The sequence below is a fragment of the Fukomys damarensis genome, unplaced genomic scaffold (genome assembly GCF_012274545.1).
Source record: "Fukomys damarensis isolate Sample0158 unplaced genomic scaffold, DMR_v1.0_HiC HiC_scaffold_13, whole genome shotgun sequence".
NCBI classification, from domain to species: Eukaryota; Metazoa; Chordata; class Mammalia; order Rodentia; family Bathyergidae; genus Fukomys; species Fukomys damarensis.
The window spans coordinates 12,643,890-12,648,979 of NW_022900925.1; the positions used below are offsets into that span (position 1 = coordinate 12,643,890).

General features: G+C 53.0%; 1 protein-coding gene across 2 annotated transcripts in view; it reads right to left on the reverse strand.

Annotated features, from left to right (window-relative positions):
- Positions 1–5,090, reverse strand: part of Smtnl2 (smoothelin like 2) — a 21,710-nt gene that overhangs the window by 14,654 nt on the left and 1,966 nt on the right. The window lies entirely within an intron of this gene.

Here is a 5,090-nt window from a genome sequence, read left to right on the forward strand (position 1 = left end):
GTGCCCAGACCCATGGGGTAATCAGGCTGTCAGGGTCACAGATGGTGCAGCCAGCATGAAGGTACCTAAGACAGACTTCACCCAGGGGGCAGAGAGGGCTTCCCAAGGGCAGTGATGTCTGAGCCAAGTCCAGAGTGAGCCAGGTGCCTGAGTAGAGGAGGTGACTCCCAGTTACATGATTGGTGACTGAAAAGCAAAGAGATATCAAGGCCCAGATATTCTGACCCTACATGACCATGCAACCCAACCTGCCAACCCAGACTACTTGGACTTTACTCCTTAGATAAGAGAGGAGCCCAAGGAGTGTTCTAGGGATAGAGAGTGGCATGAAAAGGGGGCACCAGGTGAGTGACCAGTCAACTCAAGAGTCCCAGCCAGGGATGATGTGGGAGTGACATGGGACCAGGACTCAGAGCTTCGGGAAGAAAGGGATCCAACAGGCAGAGTGAGTGGATGTGGTGCCACTTCCAGTGACTAAAGCAGTGAGAGCTTCGGGAAGAAAGGGATCCAACAGGCAGAGTGAGTGGATGTGGTGCCACTTCCAGTGACTCGGACCCAAGTGACTATGGAGGTTTTTGAGGGGATGGCAAAGATTTCTGTTTGGACAAGACATGTGTCCCTGGGATACCAGGGAACTGAGGAGGTAGCTGGATATTTGAGCCCAAAGTGTAACAGAAAGGATGGGCAGTGGGCAAACAGGAGCCACAACATCCACAGGCTCCTGGGAGCCCAGAAGAGGAAGAGCACAGGGATGCTGGGGGCCTGGATGTGGCAGCCCCATCACAGGAAACAAGAAGGTATCTGTGGTGGAGAAGAGGAGGGACAGCCAGGGAGGAAGGAAGAAATGCAGTGAGATGGTAAGAAAGCCAGGAGGGAAGTCAATCAAGAAGGTAGTGTGTCCAAAGGCAGCCTGGGGTCAAGGAAAAGAAGGTCAAAGTGAGATGGAAATCACACCCCATCGCATTTTGCCAAAAAGATGCCGCTAGTGGTGGCTGTAGAAATGGAACCAGAAGCATGGGATAGGGGTGGGGGCAGGAGACAGCCTGAGGAGAAGCTGACAGAAATTTCAGGCAGGTGGTTTGGGCTGCAGGGTGCTTCACCAGCCGCCCAGATTCTGGTCAAGTAAGGAGAGCGAGAGACAGAGGTCTGAGTTTTTCCAGATGGAAGACTTAGGACCGCACTGACAGCTTGCAAAAAAACTGGATGACAAGGTGCGGGAACCATCTGCAGGGTGGGACCCTGAGAATGTGACAGAGGACAGGACACAGAGCCTGAAGACAGTATGGCCTTGGAGAGGAGGCAACCCCTCAACTTCTGACTCAGAAGGGTGAAGAGAGGCCAGACCCATCCAGAAGACCACTGGAGAAGGGTTGGGCTATGCTGGAGCCCCACAGTAGGAAGGGCACCCCTAAAACATAAAGCAAATCAACAAGGGGAGAGAATCAGTCAGTCCAGATGGAACCTTCATCTCCACTGTCACTGGGGCCAGCTCAGCTTTGGGGTCTCCATTCCTACCCCCTCTGCTCTGGCCCAACAGGTTCCACAGGTCCAGGCAGGGGCCTGGAAGAAAAGGCTAATGGTGAAATCATTTTCCCAGGAATGTAGGTCTTGAGGGGTGGAATGCCTGTCGCTGCATGTTGCCTCGCATGCCCCCTACCCCTCAAGATACCCCCAGGAGACAAAACAGGAAGTAGGCCCCACATCTCTCCATTAATGAGATTCCTGCAAAGGGGTCTCTAGCACAGGGCACAGAGAAAGAATCTGGGTTAACTCAGGCTGGGAGAACAGCAGCAGCTGGGGTGTGGGGCTGAGTCTGCACTCTCACATTCCCCTGCCTCTCACCCACCCCAGTTCCATACTCCAGCCTCTCCTCACCTGCCCACGCCTCAGACCAAGCGGCTACTGTGAGCCCATCTTTGAACCTATCATCACACAGATGGGAAACCAACCTAAAGCAGGGCAGGATGCCCTCAAACTCACACTGGCTGAAGGCAGTGACTACTTCAAGATTTGAGGATAGAAGTCTTCCTCCCCAATCCAGAACTCTACCTACAAAGTGCTCTGGGCTTCCAGAGTGCAGAGAGGATAACACAAGACTTGGCTCCCAGGACCTGCATCGGGGTGAGACCTGGCCCCATAGGCCCTGTCCTAGTCAGGGAAGAAGAGACAACCTAGCAGGATCTTCACAGAATTCGAGCACTGACACCAAAGGGCCAAGCGGCTAGATCAGAGCCAGTTCAGGGTCCAAATTCATTCCTGGGGCATCTGTCCTCTTTGGGTGGGAGCAATCTGCCCTAGCCATGAGTGAGGGAACCAAGGAAGACCCCCTGTGTGCTTGCGCCAGGGAAGAAGTCAGTGCAGAGCCATAGGGCTGGGGACAGGTCCTGTTGAGCACCCTAAGATTCCCCATGTCACTCTTTAAGGAAGAAGGAGGTGCCCTGTGAGGAAGCCCAGGCATGGGAATTCAGGAGGAGAGGCAGAGATGAGATAAATCCAATTTCAGGGACTCTGAGAGATAGGACCCTCTTACTGGGGAGGTTTTTAAACATTTTGCAGGAGAAGAAATAATATTTCAGGCCTTCTCAGTGCTACCTGGTCCATGTGGGCTCCCAGGCCAGGCAGCACCCCATACTAAACCTATCAACCTCACTGCCCCCACCCGCATCCACTCACACCACAGTTTTAAAACACTCATTTAAGACTTCTCCCAAAGCATTAAACTCTGTTATCACACAGTGTGTCTGGGAAAGGAAGGCAGATAAGGGAGTCTGGTTTCTTTCATGATCAGGCCTCTGACACCCGGCTCCTGGCACTTGTTCGTAAGAGGTTACTTTACTGGCCACTTTGGCCATGGGGACCCAGTGGCTCCAGCTTAACTGAGGATGACATTTCCAGGAAACAACACTGGGCCAGCCTCCTGGGACCTGGGCCTGGCCTCGGGCTGTCATCATCTACCCAGACCCCCAGCGAGCTCCTGGCTCCCTAGTCGTGGCCAGACCACAGCAGTGGCTTCTGGGACACTTTTGTTAACCAGATCTACTGGCTGCCAACTACCTTGCCTACTTAATACAGGGTGCCCGACAGAGCCAGTCCAATTTTTCTTAGTCCAGCTATAGAGAAACTGAGGCCCAGCTGGGAGGAAATGCCCCTAAGGCTTCCGAGCAAGTGTTCCAGAAGTACCTCCTATTTGCTCCAGGGTCTCTGGCTTCCTGCAGCAAGTCTATCCTAATTACTCCCACCAAAATACCCTGTCCTCCTCCTCCAGCTTCCCTGCCCATCCCTCTGTCTGTCTGTCATTCAACCCCCGTGTCAGTCTGTGCTGTAGCAAGGTCAAGGTTTGTGCACTCAGAAATAGGTTACCTGACCAACAACTTTCTCAATGAGTTCAGGGCACAATTATAAGCTGAGTTTAACCTACCTCCAACTCCTACACTCCCCAGGGGAAGGGTTCCTATATCTCACTGCTCATGACAGAGGGGCACTGTAACACCAGCCTCTACCAGGCCTGGCCACAAATCAAGTAGCACAGCCACCGCTGGCTCCTGTGCATGGGATGAGACCCTCACCCCCAGACCCTGCCACAGACAGACAAGCAGCAGCCCAGCACCCAGCTGTGATTCTGTCCATGGTCCACACTCATTTTGTTGTTTAGTTATTTGAGACAGGGTCTCACTATGCAATTCAGACTGGCCTCAAACTATGCAATCCTCCTGCCTCAGCCTTTCAAGTGCTAAGATTACAGGCATATGCCACCATGCCCAGCCCATACTCCAGCCTTTCCCTAAAACCCCAAGTCCTTGTTTATGACCAAGTAACTGATCAGAGGCCACTTGCTGGTCACAGCATGGGAGCTGGAAGGTGTGCATGGCTCTGCACAGTGCCCCTCATCACCAGAAACTGGCTCAGAGCCTAGGTTGAAGCTCGTGAGCTACAAGAGAATGAGATTGTACCTCTGGGGTCAGGTGCGGGGAGCCAGGGCTCCAGGGCTGGGCAGCCTCTGCCCCAGCTGGACACGGGCCATCCTCCACCCACTGTGTTTGGCTATGCTTGCTGATCATTGCCTGGGTCCTTCCTGAAGTCCATCACCTACTCCCCAGCAGGGTCTCCATCCTCAACCCCAACAGGCTGCAGCATCCCTCTTCTTCCAGAACTTTCCCCTCTGCATTTTTTTTTTTTTGGTTTGGTTGGTTGGTTTGTTTGAGACAGTCTCATTATGTAGTCCAGGCTGGCCTTAAACTCACTATGAAGCCCAGGCTGGCCTCAAATTCATGGAGATCCTCCTGCCTTATCCTCTCAAGTGCTGGTATTACAGGTGTGCACCTCCACCTTTCCTCTCTACATTTCTAAGCGTGGGCACTCCAGGTCCTCCTTGCTCTCTTGAAGTTCCTTGGTCTGCCTGTGCTCCCTTCAAACTCCTCTGCCTCTGCGCAGGGTTCCTTCTACTGTTGCCTGATGATCACACCTACTCTATGATCCTGACCACCAGCTCTGCCCCGGTCACCTCTGAACCACCAGCCTTAACCGCTGTCTGGAGCACCAGACAATGAATCCGCCTGCTCTTTCACAGCTTCACCTGCAAACTCCATAGTCCCCTCACTGTCAGCACACCCCACCCCGATCAGCGATCTAGTAGTCTCCCAAGGCAGGGTTCTTCACTGCCTCCATTCTCACATGCTAAGACTCCCTGGCCTGCTGAGTCCATTCACACACCACTGCCCCAGCTCAGACCCATCCTGTCTCCTTGGACCACGACAGTCAAGTTACTCATCGTCTTACCCTAACCCTCAGCTCCACTCACCTGCTAATGGCTGGCCAACACTGAGGGATTCAAGGAGGACCCTGTCTCCCTGCTTCCCAGCTTCCCCGACACCCCACCCCCCAACCAAGAGGGCTAGTTTAGCCTTGGTAGATAATGGTAAGTTCCCATTTAAAAGTCAGGACTGAGAAGAATCATTCATATATATTTAAATATATATATATATATATATATACATACATACATACATACACATACACACACAAAAGCCGGGGATTTAGCTCAGTGGTTCCACCGCCTGCCTCACAAGCCCAAGGTCCCGAGCTCGATCCCC